Below are 19,243 nucleotides of genomic sequence, written 5' to 3'. Positions count from 1 at the left end.
AAATTTTAATTCCGGTTTTAGGTGTGTAACATCATAGGCATTAAGTAAACATGTATGTACATGCATATTTGTTTAAGAATTCTTAATAAAGACTTAAGAAAAATAAGCTGGAAAAATATTAAAAAGCTAGTGTAAATGAAAGCAAGTATTACTTCGAGTGCAATTATGAATCTCTTTTTTCTATATGCATTTTCAATTTCAAGCTTCTCAGACAGAGACATTAGTTAAAAACTTGTCACTTAAAACCAAAACAATCTATAACAAAAAAAACGGTTTTTGTATGAAAATTTAAACACACAAAAAATATATAAAAACTAAAACTCAAATTCACTTGAATTACAAGTTTTGGCGCTACTTTAGGCTTATTTGCATACATACGTAGGTATATACATTTATATGTACATAATATTTTGAATAAAGCATAACTTTTTGCTCATTTACTCAATTTCGTTATGGCGCAATCTTTTTTTAGAATCTTACTTGAGACACTTTAATGACCAAATGCTTGAACTATGATTCATATCTCGGCTTTTAATTCATTAGGCATTAAAAAATAAGCTACTTGGCGGTCAAGTGTCGTGGGTAAATTACTTAAAAATATTATAAGCTTAAGAAATTCTCACCATTTGAACATGCTTAGATATTCCCATGCCCATAGAGATGTATGTACATATAATACATATTTAAGTATCTGCATAAAAGTATAACTCAAGTGAGAAAATTATAAAAAAAACTAATTAAAGACAGAGATGAAAAGTAATGTTATTGCATACAAAAGTTCATTGGACTTTCTACTTTTTCTTTAGAATTTAAACACTTTTATGTGTAACAACGAAATTACGTTGTAAAAAAAAAAAAACTTTAACCAAGAAAACGCTTTTCTAAAATAAATGGTGACTAGCAATCACAGACGCTGTCAGTCTACATATTTCCTTTACCTTCATCACAGGCGCGTCAAACGGGCCACGGATTGGACTTTGGAGGTGTCATTAAAGAGATTACTGAGTATTACACACGTAAGAGAAATATTTTTTTTTAATGCAGCAAGCATTTTTTTTGTAATAAAAAGAATTGAAACTCAGCCTACGATGTGGTTTTAATATTATTTAATTGTTCTGACTTAATCAGTGAAAGGCATCACATTCAATTCACAGTTCGACTTGTTAATACTTACTTAAATTGGTTTGAAGACATTAAAATTTATTTCATTAAGTTAAAAAGGGCAATTGACCTCACTTCTCATTAACTTAAACATGGATAACACACATTAAAAGGAGGAAAGGGACTTTGTTTAGTCCCACTGTAAAAGCTCAGTTAGTCTAGACTTAACTTAATTTAACTCACCGTAAGAAATCGTCAATGATTACTCAGCACGTCAATTTAAGCAAGTAGTGGGAATATTTTATTTTTGTGTTTTCTTTTTCAGCTGTTTGTAGGGATGAATCGATACAAGTAAATCCAAGTAAATACTCGATACAAGTATTTTTTTACTCGATACTTTTTACAGCGATCCAGGTAGGTATCGAAAAAAAGTACTTGTATCGGAAGCGCAAAACTTATTATCATGCTTCAGCATCTTCTTTGAAAAGCAACCCATTAGAGGAATGGGAAAATATGCGCACTACATTTCCGCAGCTATATAAGCAAACCCATCTATACATAATGGTTGTTGGGTCATCTGTCCCTTGCGAGAGGCTTTTCTCAAAAACAGGTACAGCTAAATCAAATTCTCGAAACCGCCTTTCAGGAAAACACTTTGATGTTTTCGGGAAATATAACAAAAAATTAGTTCTTTTCTTAAACTCATTTTATATGAAAAAAACTTTATCTATTAATCTTGTATAAATGTATTCTATTGTTTCTGAAAGCAAATACCATACAAAAATAATTGTTGTCATAAATTTTTAAAAATTCATATTTTTTGTGAAAAAAATACAATAATTTTGAAAAATATGCAAAATCGTAGATCTAAGTACAAGTACTCGATACCTTTCCGATACTGAGTAGGTATCGATACCTTCTTTGATGCAAGTTCAAGTACCGATTTGAGTAATACCTTGATGGTATCCCTAGCTGTTTTACAGTTTACCGCCTAAAATGCCACCTAAAAAAATTTTTTCCAACCAAATATGTCAGCATTCTCACCGTATTGCACTAGCGCCGAATTACAGCGGTGTCTTCACTTAAGATGTAGCCTGAAATGTCACCTTTTCAACGTACCTCAGTTTGGTGCAATTGAATTAGTGTTGCCAGCTGTATGGGCATCATCACTACATAGTGAACAAATTGAGGAAACTTTTCATATGACCCAATATTTCAAGGTTTGCACAAGCTTAAGAGGAAATAATATCACTCATTCAACGTTGGCATATTTAATTCGAAATACATATGCATACATGTATGTATTTGTTTGCGACTTTTATTTATTAGTTAAAAAAACCTTTTATGACATCAATAACCCAATTGGATCATGTGTCGTGAACGAGCGAATGCTTTTCAATTTGGTCAAAACGTTAAGTGACATTGCATGACATAAAACAAATTAAATTAATGCCGATCATGTGGCGAAGCGACGAATTTATTTAATTTACTATAAATCTTGTTCTCCACTCCATCAAAATAATTTTGTTTTAATATAAAACAGTACAACAAATCATTAGCGACAGTTGAATGCATATATTGGAGAGCACTTCATCTCTCGATTATACGGCGTTACTGTGTTTCCGCATCTGAATGATTTCAACCATTAAGACAAAAGGTATGAAGAAAAGGTAGTGTTATGGGAGCCACCACTCTGCTTCACCATGACTCGATGCAGCAGGCTACATATGAGAGAATTTTTTAAGATCAATGCACTCCTTCTAAGAAATCTTTAACCAGTCGCTAATTCATACGCTGCCATGCACTTGAATAAGCGCAATGCTTTTTCGCTTTTTTCTTAGTTATTTTTTTATTTTTATTTTATTTATTTATTTTTTTCAATTAAAATGCAGTTTATTCTCTAAAAAATCATAGAAACGTAAGATTCAGGCCGGTAGAAAATTAAAAAAAAAAATCTCCGGATTTTAAGAAAATAAAAAAAAATAACCAAAATTAAAAAAAAATCAAAATTTTTGGAATTTTTTTGTGTAAGCAGGTTTGTAGCCTACTCAATTTTAGTATAATAAAGTTCAAGTTTGAAGTAGCTACAAGCAACCGTTAATTTTTAACATATTTTTTACAGACGCCCTTCCGCAACTTTTCCTATAACGGATGCACACATTTTTCATTTTTATATGAAAAAAATTTCGGAAGAGCATCAGTAAAAAAATTGTTATAATATCATACTTACATTGAATGCATTCTAGAAAATTAGAGAAAAAAGTTTGAGCTATTGACGAAAATTTTATACATTTTCTTAAATTTTCTACAAAGTTTTAAGCTTGCGTTTATATGGTTGGGGAATGCACTATATTTTTATCGAAAAATAATTGAAATGAAATAAAGAGAAATAACCCAGAATCAATGGCACTGTTGCGCTGCCACCCTTAGTTACTCGCTTATAGTGGGAAAGCTCAAAGTCTCTATTATATATGTACTTTTTGTTTCTCTATCGTGCTTTCGCCAATTGTCTTTATTGGCGCCAGCGTGCACTTTATTTTAAAAACTTTTAAATTATATCAAGGTCACAACTGGATATTTACGAGTATGAAATTATACATACATATAAAGAAATTTTATTGTATAAGCCCACGCGCTGCCACTTCTTTACGCACCCATTTTTTAAGACAGGAGCAAGCAGCAGATATCGCACACCGTCTTCAAAAGAGTCACAACTCAAAATAATGCGTTTGTCAGAAAATGCGAAAAACTATTTCAACAAGGGCGTCTTTACCTTAGGTTTTTTTTTAATTATAACCAAAATTTGCTCCAGCTTTTGCTGAAAGGTAAATAAAACCTCTGTGTAAAATGCCAAATTTTGAGTTGTGACTCTTTTGAAGACGGTGTGCGATATATAGTTGAACAGCGTGCGAGCAACCATATGGACATGGAATTGCAGAGATAAGCTATTTTACTAGTAACATAAATGCCGTTAGCTATGAGTTAGCGAGACAACAAATTAAGCAGCTATTATACAAATATTAGGGCGGGTCAATTTATATGGGAGATTTTTTTTACTAAAAAAGGGCCTTCAATTTTGTTTAAAATCATACTATAATGTTTTTTTGGTATGAGGAATCCATTTCTGCACTTATCTTTTTCTTAAAACTTACACCAGAGGGCGCAACAATGAAAGTTTTCACATTTTCTTCGAAACCTATTTTCGCAACATGGCAAACTCGAAATTGATTTCAGACCCGTGATTTCTACGGAAAATTAGCTTGGAATTGCACGTAGAATCTTCCTATGCTACACGCGCGTAATCACATAAAAGTGGCCGCCCTAACAAACATATGTACATACATATATAGCTAGCTAAGATGGAAAAGTTGCTAAGTCAATTTTTTCCAATTTTACAGGAGATAATAAAAACCTTTCAAACTCAGTTTCTTCTATTCCACAACGTTGATGAAAAGTTTTTCATTCTTTGGACTTGTCAAATTTTCTGTGACTATTTTGTACTTAGCAAATTTACGTATCACTGAATAAAAACGGTTAGAAATAGATCTGGTAGTTTAGGGAAACGCTGCATTTTTGATTTTTCTTGCTTTATGCATCAGAAGTTATGTTTTTAGAAAAAGTGGACTTAGCAACTTTTCACTCTAAGCTAGCAATATATATTCACATACTACCAAACAACAACATAAGGTGACGGAACAGCTGACAATTTTTTATTTACTTGGTCGATTTCTTTTCTTTTTTGTAATTATGTATTTCTCTTTTCTTATTCGCCTTTCTATGAGTGCACTACATATTTACATAGAATGCTTGTCTTTCGGGTGACTTGTGTGAAATTCGCAAACTGGCGCACCCGGTTTGTATTGGTCCGGTCACGCCAGAAGTCGACAAGTGTCACTTGTTTGGGTTACTAGAATTTATACCAAGGCTAGTAGCCGGTAGCAATTTATAATTGCTTTGGAGCGAATTTTTCAATGTGGCGCGTGTAGGCCGCACTCCAGTTTTGTAGCAAATTGCTTGCAATACAACCACGAATGCAATTAAATGCGTGGCCATTGTCATTTCCTGCTTTGGCTTTTGTAGTTTTTGATTACAGGCAAAATGGTTTAAAATTGTTAGGCGGTGGCAATGGCACTTTAGCAGCTACAAAAAATATGAATATGGATCAGCAATTTACAAGAATTTTAAAGAAGTAAATTTTACATGCCGCCTTTGTCGTTTAGTTGTGAAGAACAGACGTTATACTTGGCCTTCGATTTCATTGTTTTTTATAAAGAGTGTGATTTTTTTATGGAAACATTCAAAATAAACGTCGACCAGTCGGTTTACGTACCGTACGTTATCAGAAATACAGGATTTATGGTGTGAGTAACTTTTCTTAAAACGGTTGGATTTAGTAACCCCGGAATTTTTGGGTGCATCAATCGGTTTACTGTTTACAGTACTCGTTGGCCTGATATTCTTGGACGATTCTAGGGAAAGCAACGTATGTGCGAAAACCTGCGATTTTATTCGTTTTTTCATTGGGCATCTTTACTTTATGAAAAATAACAAAATCGGGGACTTTCAGTACACTTTCTTATTACGAGAAGTAAAAAAATATTTGAAGGGAGCTTACCCAAAAAAAAAAAATTACATTTAATTCAAGCGAGTCATCAGTGTTGCCAGTGGTCGCCAGTGTCAATCTAGTTATGTATATTCTTGCTGCAGTTAGGTAAAGAAAACGCCATAGGGGAAAATTTTGAATAAAAACTCGGTGGCACTAGAGACATGGCGATACTGGAGACACTGGCGCCACTGGCAGAGCAGAAGACTTCCGACACTGGTATCACTGGTGATACTGGCAGAGCCGAAACTCACTGAGACATTGGCAAATACATTCCTTTGAATCAAAATTACTATTGAATATTTTTCTGAAATCGAACATTTTCAGAACATATCTCAGTCAAAATTAATCGCAGCTCCTGTGTCAGTTGATAAACAAAGTACTCTGGATAGTAAATCATCAAAATTTCAAGCTAAGTTCGAGCTTCAATTTTTTCAATTGACAGTGTATAAGTAAGCTCGTTTTGGACGAACTTTTTTACAGCACAGTGCTTTGAAAACTGTGAAGCCTTCCATCAGACTGTGACTGATGTACCGATGAACACAAAAATTCCTTGAAAACACTTGGCAGACAAACACATGAACACATATGTATATAACGCTTCACACTTTCTACTTTTACTGTAAGTTATATACATACATAGTACATATGGGTGTACAATATAGCATGTATGTACATACATACATATCGTCGTTTAAAATACAGAACCGCGTATCAACAAAATACAAAACCTCGTATGTGAGGTTGCCAAAATTTTATAGAAGAAAGTAAAACTAGGCTTATTTAAAAATGGTTCTCTCTTTTATCCCTAATTATCTCTTCTTCTTATATCCAAGTATCGATATTTTAGTATGAATGGATAAGGGCTTGGTTACAAGAGCTTCCGGCGCGGAAATATCTCTTTTGGCACTAATGTCAGTTACGCGGTTTTGTACTTTAAACGACGATATGTAATGTTGTTCTTTATTAAGCCTTGAAAAGCTTATCAATAACACTTCAAAAAATTGCATTACATTATACAGCAAGCATAAGTATGCCCGTTCATATATGTATGTAAGTTTAAAAGTACATATGTATGTACATTAGGGTGCATCACTCTTTACGCACAAAAAAATAGTACTGTTTTTCCATTGGAATTATAAAATGTATTATATCTCAACACTTTTGTTAAACTATTTCGGAAAAATATTAAGATTTACCCGAGCTGGACCGATTCGAAAATACCTACAAAAATCGAATTTTTTATAAATCAAATCAGTTTTTAAAAATATCTTTTCTCAAAAAGATTTTGAGTACATATAATAGATTTTATAATTTCGGTTTTTAAACTTTTGGTAAGTATTGATTATTCCAGTAGAACTATTTAAAAAAAATGGTAGTGTAAGTAGATATCACCAAAAAGTTTAAAAAGGCAAGCCCTACACTAAGGAAAAAAAATAGTAAAATCAAACAGAAACGTAGTTGATCTTACTCAATGAGTACGTCAAAGTATTGTATAGTGGAAAATATTTAATTTAAATACGCGCATATTAAAAAGAAGCATGTTTCACAGATGCTTTTTCATAACTAAAAGAATTTTTAATTTGCATGTTGCCTGCAATAGGATTCGAGCCCTGACCCACTGGAAATCAACAAATTTTGGCAAGCCCTGCCTGTACATGGTTGGTATGCCTACATACACTTTCTTAATTATGAAAAAGCATTCGTGAAATGCGTTATTTCCCTCAGTGTAGGTTCGGCCAAAATAAAAATAAGAAACATTTTCGAAATTTCCCGCCAAAAATACTCTAAACTCAGGGGTGTACGGCGATAATTTTTTTTTTGCTTGTAAGGTGGTACGGTCTAATGTGCATATAAGAGCAAATGCAAATGCCCATTAGCTGCAAATGATTTTATTGGTTCTGCTTGAAAAATGGCGAAAATAAATGAGGAGAGGCAATAAATTTTGATTCTAGAGTCTGTTTATGTACATATTTCCTTCTGAAACGGAAGTAATATTTATTGGTATTTATTGGCTGCTGCATTTTCGCTATATATGCATTTATATTAACTAAAGCGATTGAAAATTTTAATTGCATGAGAAAAAGGAAAGAAATCAAATCACACTACAATAACTGCATTTGTTTGCTTAATTCCTTTTTGTATTTTATTTAAATTTTATTTAGTGCTCTGAAAAAACTGCTATCATATTTGGTTAGAAAGGATTGTCTTGTAGGCGCGTGTTTGATATACAAGCACTTTTTACAATATCAATTTATACTTCTTAACTTACAATCTCAAATCTAATCTAAATAGGGATTTATGTATAGACTTATCTTAGCATCCAGTCACACGTGTCATTTATGCCTTAAGGAATTTTATAATCTCTCAGCTTTATCGCGAAGCATCTTTTTTCGCGCGCATTTATTTAATTAGTAAATATTTATAGAAAGTAAATGACCTTGTAGGAACCTTTGGCTTTTTTGAAGTGAAGCATATTTAATTTTTATAAGAAACTGGCAGGACCCAGGTTCGATTCCAACATCACTAAAAGTTGTTTCTTATAACGACCGCATTTTAACAGGCAGAGGCGTGAAAATCTGCCTTCGAGTTATACACCCCGCTTCCCTTGAGTAGGCCATTATTTTTCTTCAAAATGCGGTGGCATATATATATATGTATATTCGACCACGTCAAAAAAAAAAATAATCCTGCAATGCGATCAGAATAAAACTCAAATTTTTGCATTTGGTATAGTAATGATCCTCCACGAATCTCCCCTCACTAGAACAATTGTAGAGGTCGCGCGCCGAGCCTTTAGTTTTACCATAGGAATTACACGTAAGAAAATTAACTTCCTTATGGGGTCAATAAAATTCTCTAGGATCAATGAAAACGCTCGAAACTGTAAGAATATATTGATTACATGCCATTCATGTATGCAGGCTCAGATTATTTAGATTCCTAAATTAATACCTTGTCCTATTTGGGTCAAATCTAGTATATACCAAAACTTTTTTCACCAGCTTTATTATAGTACAGATATATTTATTAAAAATTTTGCTAATAATTTAATTTCGAAAAAAGTGCGTGGCATAATCGTATTACACGTTCGATTCTAAGCAAAAATGGTGAACAAACTATATAAAAAAAATATTACGTTTGACCCTCCCAATTTTTAAAAGAAAAATCAGTGTATTATAATTTTTTCTGAATGAAATTAATTTTTCATTTACAAAATTTTGTGTTTTCTTCATATATGCATAAGAAACTAAGTACTATAAAAAACCGAGAAAATAGAAAAATATGTACATAATTTTTTGGTACGTTGAAAAATAAATTTCGACCAAAAAGTTATAATATACTGTTTTTATTTTTTTTTAATTGCGAGAGTCAAACGTTATTTTCGGTATGTAGGTAGTTTGTCGCCATTTTTGCTAAGAATTAATCGTAGAATTTGAATTTGCTATAAACTGCCTTCGAAAATTCTACTCCGAACAAATTACTCCGCCCTAATGTACATACATTCATTAGATCGTACGGGAAAAAAGAGTTCGCGTACACCCCTGAGTTAAAGTCGCTTCGCTAGTCAATTAAACAAAAAAATATATATATAAACTGAGTATAATGTAGAAATAACCTCTAAGATATGGCCAAACGCGAGGAATGTAAAAAAAAAAATTTGCAAAAGTTATACAACAACAAAAATATTAGAAGTCCAACCGTAAACCATTGTTTTTCACATCATATCTCGATAAATATTGCTTGTATCAAAAAAATCAATTAGTACTTTTTTATTGACAAAGAGTCAGAGATTTATAAAAGATTTTTAATTTTTTTTAAGTCCACTTTTCCATACGTTTGTTAATGAACAATTTAGAAAGTTGCTAAAAAACATGTTTGAAGGTTTTTAAAAATCTGCAAAAAATATTTGTGATAGAGTGAATATCAAAGATTTAACTGACAAATTTTTAAAGGGTGTCTCGATATAGGGCCTGAGATATTAATTGTTTGTTTTATTGTTTTATTTAATTGATGCCTCATAGCCGATTGTAGGTGTCATCGAAAAATATAAAAAAGCAGCCGCTAGGTTTGGCCAAAAAAGAATCGACATTGCCTAGAAAAAAATACTTAAGACTCACGGGTATATGGTGAACTTTATTTTGTTCTCTTGTAAGGTGGTTCGGTCTTATGTGCATATGTATCCGGCAAAACCAAACTTGTACAGAATTTTTTAAGAAAAAAATAAATAAATTATCAAAATCAAATATATATGTACGTATATTTATCTGTATGTATGTATGTCAAACATATCTTAATTGATTGATGTGTCTAACGTAAAAAAAAAACTTCTAAGAGAGTGAGGTGGCCGTTCTGATTTTACACTGCAAATAATATGATCACGAGAGCACATACGAGCCCTAACCGCCAAAAAAATGCAAGCGACAATTTTTTCAAAAATTTTTCTTTGATGCAGAAGTTTATCTAGATACTCCACGAACATTTTGCATCAAAAAGAAAATTTTGAAAAAAAATTCGCTTACGTTTTCTGGCGGTTAGGGCTCGATATTTGTACATATTCAGGAATATGAGATGTTGTAAAGTGATTTCATCACGCGTCTCCATTTTACCTTCTCGATTGCACTGCTTTTCATACCACTCTGATACACTTCTATATACATACTTACAAACATCCATACGTAGGTACATATGTGTATACAATCCAAAGTCTTTTCGTTGCTAACTATAGCGTTAGCAAATTTATCTTTATTGCTAGCGAGAATAAATGCCATAAATATTGTTGTGTGCGAGTTTTTATCTCAATTCTTTATTAATGTGCAGCACCACTTTTTCACACTCTTCACTTCCCTTCACTGCAGCTTCTATAAGACTGGTTGCACCTCATTCCCATCATTTTTCTCATCACTTCAGCCATAAACGTTCGTTATACATACATACATATGTACATATATAAGAACGTGCAAGCATCGCCATTCAACTTTTTATTATCTACTGATAAACGGTTTTTTTTTTAATTACATCCACATTTCTGTAGAAAGTTTTACTTTACAATCGTCATAATGAGTTTTATCCGTATATCGTAAATCTGTTCTATTCCACTTTTTAAGAGCAGTGATATGTGTGCATTAGGGTGATCCAAAATAAGTAAAGTCGGAATTTAAATGCTCTCACCCCCTAGGATTCTAAAAATTATTATTCTAAAAAGAAATAAGATTATTATGGAATTTCAGAAAATGGGCGTGGCACTGCCAGAAGGCACGAATATTTAAGTGGTTTGTAGTAAATTACATAAATTATTATCTTTTTTTTTTCAAATTCACAGTAAGATGCACAAAAAATTCGAATACAATTTTTTTCGGTTTTTAGGCATTAAATGACACAAAGTTGTGTATCACAAACTTGAAAAATATTTTGAACCGAACCGAACCATTTTTTGGAGTTGTTTTCGGTTCGGTGTTGGATTTAAAAAAAAAAACAACAAAAAACGGTTCAACTCATTCATCGGTTCGAAGCCCGAAAAGGGCGGTGGTTCGGTTCAAAAAGCGTTTCGGTTCCAAACCGGTTTGCAACCCTTGTTTAAACCTTAAGCTATGTTCACATTACAGCATAAATTACTTAGTTTCGATCAAATTAATCCAAATAAATCAAGAGCGTTCAGATTTCTATATACATTTGATTAGCATGTGTATGTACTAGTGTGTGGTTTGTGCTTGATTTCAAAATAAACGGTTGCATAACTTTAAGCATTAGTTTTATAAATTTCCTCAACAGTGGCAGCTATAATAAATAACAAGTCGGGTTTTACTTCATTTTGTTCTTGATTATGCGAAACAACTTGATTTCAGCATGATTTGCTTATAAATTACGAATAAGTCGTAAATTACGATAATTTACACATGCTTTTAGAGACCCTAATACTAAATGAAAAACAAAAGATTGCGACGAGTGATCATGTAAAAAAGGAGCTGGTCAAGTACTGTCATGCGAATTACAACCAATATCAAATCATCTGATAAAAAAGATCACTCAAACGAGGGATAGAAAAATATTAAAAAATAATTACACCCATCAAATTCTTTCTGACCACCTGAAACACAATAAGAGGGAGATTATTTATCAAAGCGGAGTTCGATTCGAGCCCTGGCTTATGGATTATGAAAAATTTCATACTAAAAATGTACACACATTCTTTAATAGAAAAAATTAGGCTCACGAATCGTTGATAGATGAAAGAAGTATATTGACATCTAAAACACCCAAACGGACTACCTATGTGTTTTTTTAATAAAACCACCTAAACTTTTTTTGGTAAAAACGAAGGGTATTTCACAACAGTTTTCTCATTAAGATGTCTCATTCATCCTCACTTGTTTTTTTTACCATAATTCACTGGTTTCCAAAGTACGTTTACATTTTCTTATCATTTATATATGTATTTACATATGTAGTATCTTAACAAGTCTTTGTTTCGTGATCTGATAACATTTTAGCACCAATTAGTGGAACAGTTTTATCAGCAGCGTCATGTATTTGCTTGTGGACTTTGCCATGACGTTGTTAATTGTGTTATTTACAACTCTTAGGTAGGTGTTAATTAAATATTTACTTTATTTTTTTAAATAAATATGTGAAAAAAATATTTGAAGACAAAGAACAGTACATATGTATGTATGTATATGTAGATGTTTAGGCATATACTACATAGGTATGTAAATGTTTCATTATGCGTTTATTTATTGCTTTATCTGTTACAAATTTATCGCTTTATCTTTGTCAAGTTTTAGTAGAACATACAAGGAAATTACAACGCGTTACACTTTTATTTTAAGACATTAAACCTATCCAGGGATAAAGCGTAGCTAATCACAACCGATTTTGCTTTCAATTGGTCTGGCCACAGAGTCATAATGTGGACTTTGTCTTAAATACGATGAAAATTTAGAACACTCTTTAAAATAAAGAATTTCTCTCCCCTGTCCTTTGGACTTACCTTTTAGGCGTTAGTAAAAAAAATAAAATAAAAGAGACTAATCCCTTATGTAAATAAATCTGCAGTATACAGTAAACCAGCCATTGACAATATGCTTATTTGAAAATTAATACATGAAATATTGTGAATGTATAGGATTTTTTTGTCATTAACCCATAGGCAACGACTGATGTAAGAGTACCCACAAATGTTTGTTGATATATTTGAAATGTAAATTTGAACAGCAAAATTCGTAAAAAATAATAAAACAAAAATATTTTAATTACTACGTGGGAGGTGTTCGTGGTTATTGGCAGATTTCGCCAAAATTTAACACTAACCTAAATTATACCAAAGGCAACTTCGACACCGACTTTCGTTAAAATATCGAAATTTTGTTCAAGTTAGCGTGTTTACAAACAGAGAGGCCTGGACCAATTCATCTCGTCATTCTGAATATTTTGATATATATGTATGCATATGTGTATATATGTACATAGATTTTATACGGTTAACAAACGCGCTTGCTTATCTGCATAAACCGACTTTACTTGCATCAATTCATGCATTATCCTCTTTCAAATGTGAATAAGCGGTTGAAGAAATACATACAAATTTTGTACATTCCAAAATAAGCTAAGTAATGCTTGTTTTACCGCCTAATCGATGGGACCATTTTACAAAGTCAGCCCACCATTATTCACTCAAAGTTGTGTTCGGAACACGGTTTGACTTATGTAGGAACTGCATCCGGTCATAATCGCTTACGCTTCATGCTTGATTTGCTTGGAATTTGGTTTTTCTCGTTATTTTATTTTATGTAACTTGAAAATATTTTTCACTATAAGAAAATATTTAAATTGGATTTCATTTGGGTTAACGAAAACGACAACTGTGAAAAAATATCAACCAATACATTCAAACAAAATGTCAAATAAGCATATTTACATTTTTTGTTTTGGCTATCTGGATTACTGTATACTGTGAATAAATCCAAAAGACATCAACGACGACATGAATTTCCAAAAAGTACTTATCGACGGCTGAGTGGAAGGTCGACCTACATATAACTCGGCAGCCGGTTCGAAAACGCCCTATTTCAGCAAATATTTCAAGACCACCCTATTTCAGAATTTGGTTGAAGAACGCTCTATCTCAATGTAAATTCAATATATCGGCAGCCGAGCTAGGGCGTTTTTGAACCATTTTCTGAAAGAGGGCGTTTTCGAACAGGCTGCCGAGCTAGGTCGATCTTCCACTCAGTCGTCGATATCCCCTGGAAACTTTTGTGTACTCGTTTTGATATCGACGATATACATACATATGTACAGATGTATGTATGTATATATCTGTATTCGTATTGAAAAGTAGCTTCTGTCGAAAGGCCGGCTTTAGTATAATGCGGCATTCCCTTTATTCTTTAAACGACAAGGCATTTTTTTTATGAGAATTAAAAAGAATATTGACTTGCTAGTATCGGAACTATTTCTTGCACGTTTATTTGCCAAACGTTATTCAACGGCTCAGCGCCAGTGAATCATTCGCAATCGCATGCTGCGAATGCCGATTTATACTAAAGCCGGCCTTTCGACATAAGCTACTTTTCCATACGATCACAGATATGTATGTGCATTTTGTATTAAATAATAAAAGAATGTTCGTGGCTTTAAGAGTTTCAGCGAAAATATTGTAGCTGGTCAGTGTATCAAGAATAGACCTTTAGATTACAAAAAATTAAAGCATTTTGTAGAAATTTTTCTTTTATATCGAAGGCTTATATTCAATACCGTCTATCTGCACTTTTCACAAAAATGAGATTCTGATATAAAAATCCGCCTAAGACTTAACGCTCATCGGTGATATTAATGCTGACCTTGTCTAACGCTTGACAGAAAAATTTACTATTAAATTGCAAGGTCAGAATTAACATCAGTGATGACAGATAAGTCCCACTTGGGTTCTAAATACTTGTTGTACCCCACTAACATTTGCAAACGACATGATACTGCACATTTTTTTATGATTCGGTGGCGAGATGCAAAACGCTATCTACCTTAATACATATTTACTGAATATGATATCTGATTTACGTAAAGTGCAGTAAATTTAATTGCGGATTATAAGGATGCAGCATTCAACGCTCGTCATGTGCATAAAGCTAAAATTGTGAATATCTTAAAATAAAGGTCTTAAAATAATATCACATGTAAATATACAAAACGAATGCAAGATTCGTTTAATCTTTGAGCAAATGAAATGCGCCTTTCATATACTTACATACATATGGTTATATGTATATTTATACACATGCAAGTATGTATTTATGTACATAAGTGCATTCAATTAAGATAAGAAATTCCAAACTTTTTGATATTCGCCTGAAAGTAGATCGCTTACAATTATGGAATTCTTGCAAAGTGCATTGGAGGCGCTTGTTCTTGTACATATATATGTATGTGTACAGACCGTACCACATTACAAGCAAACAAACTAAAGTTCGCCGTACATCCCTAATTTTAAAGTAATTTTGCGAGTCGTCGCCTTTTTACATTTTGCCATAAAAAATTGTTTTTAAAATAGTTCTTCTTGGAATAATCGAAATACTATTTTAGCAAAAGTTTAAAGATTTTTGGAGAGCTTTATTTTACTGACATTAGGGTGCCACGTTTGGATGGCAGAAATTGAGATCTGATGGGAAAGTACTAAAACGGGGTACCGTGTGGCAAGAACATTAATGTATCTACTTTGCAATTCGACTGTAATGCGAAACAATGACGAAAAATTGAAAATGGCGACCCAAAATAATGTTGGTATTGACCTTCTCGAAAAATTTTGCAAAATTTGAGCTTTAATTTTCTGGCATTAGGGTGGTCACAACTGAGTAGTGGGCAAGTCCACAAAAAATTTGCGGTATTTCCACGGGAATTATCAATTTTTTATACATTAAGACTTCTGCCAAAATGTTTCGAAAAAATACTAAAATTTACATGAGCTGGACCGATTTGAAAGTATGTACCTCCAAAAATCATATTATTTTGATTCCGTGATAAAATTGTTGAACATTTTTATACTGAAGTCTTAAAATACTCGTATAATAAATTTTATTATTGTGATGTAAGAACATAACCGATTTATTTTTTGTATGTATAGTGATGCACCCTAATGTACATATGTATATCTAATCTTTTATTCTTAAACAAATTCGAATATCGATCATACTTATAAGCTTGCATACTTTTAATCTAACTCATGTGTATTTAATGGATTTTACAATGCTTTTTCATTGCAGAAATCTAAACGAATATTAAACTTTATCCTGAATAAAACCCACGCAGAATAATTTAGTAATTAGGTTAGGTAGAGTAAGTAGCAATGCCAAATGGGTTTGCTCATCATCGCTTTCCGCCGAGTACATCATGTATTTGAATAATTTATGATTTGAAATTGAAATTTAAAAAATCTATTTAAGATCTACTTAAGATTTGTGGGTTAATAACACTTTTCCTGTCAGTAAAACTTTCAGTAATATAACCCAAGATAAACTTTTTTAATTGCACCCAGTTTAAGTATGAAACCAAAAAAAAAATACCACAAAAATGTAAGCGAGCTTTCAACCATAGCTAAACTGAGCACTTGAGCACTTCCTGCCGAAAAGATAAAAATTAAACAAGCAAATAATAATATAACTTAAACAGTTCAATGATCCAACTGATTTTATCAGTTAAGAGACAGACTTACAGACACTCATTGCGTTGGCTGATGTCAATTATTGTTCTTGTTAAAAATATTCGTACATACATATGTACATATGTATATTTATATTTAGTATAGTAGTAAGCACTAAGGCATTCAATCCCGAAGCATTTTAACAATTCCAGGATTTCGGGGTGGGAAAAATTTGTATCTTAAGATCCCGGGATTTTTCGGCATTTCAACTTTATTACATTTTTTGCATTTTGCAGTGGGCTCACTGTTCGCAGCAAGCAAAAAATGAAACCACACAGCTTCATTGTCACCACATCTGGTCTTACGCGGAGCATAATTCAACTTAGTAAAAGAGTCCGTAATGAACGTGAATTAATTTTTTCGTTTTCAATTTCACTCTGGAAATTGCCTCATTATGTAAACAGTAAAAATCTCGAAATCCCGCAGCTGTAATTTCGGGATTTGCGGACATGGAAAAGTGCCCGGTATTTCGGGATTGAATGCCCTAGTAAGCACATATCCATATCTGTACTTAATAAGAAACATTAGCTCTTGTTTGCGCTTCCAAGCTAAATGAACAGGTTTGCTAACTTTATAAAAATTTCAATATTATTTCTACTTATTTCATATTTATTCTCTTTGAACGCACAGCAATTATGAAATATATTTAAGTAAATAAACAAAAAGAAACCCCACAAAGGGAAATTCGTTTTTACACAAATTAATTTTATGCAGTTTTTTGTTTGGATTTCTTTTTAATTGGGTCTAAAATTTCTGCGGTTAGTCTACTCTGAGCAACAACTGAAAAGTTAACCGCAAAATAGTGAGTATTTTTTAATTGTGTTCTTCGAAGGTCAACCAACTGTGAAACAATAGTAATCACCAAAATGCACCTGTGTTGACAGGTCTTGGTCTTCAAGTCTCTCGTATATAGTATAAAGTCTTTTGCTGGTTTAAAATCATTACAAAAAAAAACAAGTTGGTTGCTCTTATTTTAGTTGCAGAGCCATATTAGTAAGCAGTGTGCTTGGAAATTCTATCCAACTCTCTTCCAGCTAGATATGTATGATGGCTTTAAGAAAATTGTATATATTTTAACAGCCAAGGTTAACACCGAAGCAGACTACGATAACTTTGTACATGCTTCATACACACATATAATAGTTCGAAATTATCTAGCTGTAGGAATTTCGGGTATTTATAGTAATCACTGTAGATGCTGGTTAACCAAGTCATCTAAGGCTCTATGGTGAATTTTTCAATCAGTGTAGAAAATTTATCAAACGTCTTTCACTTCTGTTGAAATCGAAATAAAGTATGACATTTTACAAGATGCAAGCTGTTAGATTGATTATCTCAGTTATATGACTAAATCTTAGATAGGAGCCCACTTTAACAAATTAAACAAACAATCATTGTAATATCCATCACTGACAGCCCATCGAGTGTACGTAAGCACGTAGAAATAGAAACAAAAAATGTTTCACTTTTAGCTTCGTAGTTGGGTAGGCAGGGCCGGATCTACGGAGCGCTTTGAGCGTTATTTTGATTTCAAAATAAACAAATAAGGGTATACTTATTTTCGGTACAGAACTATTCTAGGGGGTGAGTGCATAAAAATTCCGACTTTACTTTTTCACATGCATTTTTGGACCACCCTAATATATATACAAATATATATAATAAAACAAAATGTCTATCATACTTGGGGGTACAAAATTTTGGATTTTTTGGAAAAAATTGCATATGTATATGTGTCTCGTTTTGCATAGGTGTTATCTGGTGTTGAGATCAAAATGACTAATGCATTGTCTCACGCCATACAAGACGTCACCACGAACATTTGTGTTTATTTATGTCTAGCATATGTTTTTATGTTTAACTAGAATGGTGCGTTAATAAGTTTTCAACAAAAAAAAAAGCAAACTGGAATTGAATCACGTACAAAGCGCTTAAATAGAAGAAAAGCATGTTATTTGTATAGTAAGAAAAAATATTCCCGAAATAAAGCTTAGAAAACGTGAATATTTACATATATACAAATTTATATACTATGTACATACATAGTATAAATATGTACATTTATACTTGAATGAGATATCGTCATATTCAGTTTGAACAAACGAGATGGGTTTGGTAAAATCACGAACCTGGTTGAGTTAATTTTGCAACGAGCATTTTTGTACATATGTATAACATTATTGTATAACATTTATTGTTAGACCAATTTGGCCGACAGTCTGCTTAGTGTTTATATACTTAAAAAAAAAGGTGTGCTGATTATAGAAATGTCTGGGACTTTAATTTTAATTGCATACCCTAAGCTGTAGACAAACAAATCACGTTTAGTGTCAGATACTACATCTAATTAAAGCAAATAAATTCACATTTTATTGTATTAACTTAGTCTAAATTTTGGTCGTACAGTGGTTGATAGAGGACGGCGAAGGCGGACCTCTTTTGCATTGAAAAGATTAGGTAAAGAGGGCCTTATCTTCACTCTGTCTTTCGAATTGGCGTCAGAAGAAGAAGCGAGAAGAAGAAACGACTTGCATGCCATTTTGAACTCAGCCAAATCGATTAATCGGTTATAACTTCAATATATATACATACATACACATATGTTTAAAAAATAATAATTATATGTAAATGCATTTATACAGTGGCGGTCAAAAATAAATGAATGCTGTTTAGTTTTTAATATTTACAATGTTTTTCGAGCTATACATTTTTTTTGTCATTTCTTTTTTATAAAAATGCTTTAAGAAAAAACTATATAAATCACACTTTCAAACTTTATACAGAACTTAGAAAAATTTCAAAAAATTGTATCTAAATTTTGACCAGAAGTGAATTTTTAGAAA

General features: G+C 32.3%; 1 protein-coding gene across 1 annotated transcript in view; it reads left to right on the top strand.

Annotated features, from left to right (window-relative positions):
- The first annotated feature begins 997 nt into the window (after positions 1 to 997).
- The window catches only part of LOC108370785 (uncharacterized), a 43,189-nt gene continuing 24,943 nt past the window's right edge, over positions 998 to 19,243 (top strand). The window contains exon 1 of the mRNA XM_017626189.1: positions 998 to 1,016. The gene's annotated coding sequence lies outside the window, so the exon portion shown is untranslated. The remainder of the gene's footprint in view (positions 1,017 to 19,243) is intronic.

This window comes from Rhagoletis zephyria, unplaced genomic scaffold (assembly GCF_001687245.7).
Source record: "Rhagoletis zephyria isolate East Lansing unplaced genomic scaffold, Rhagoletis_zephyria_1.1 Rzeph_scaffold_04478, whole genome shotgun sequence".
NCBI classification, from domain to species: domain Eukaryota; kingdom Metazoa; phylum Arthropoda; class Insecta; order Diptera; family Tephritidae; genus Rhagoletis; species Rhagoletis zephyria.
Note: the sequence above shows the minus strand (reverse complement) of the source record. Positions and strands in the feature narration are given on the sequence as shown.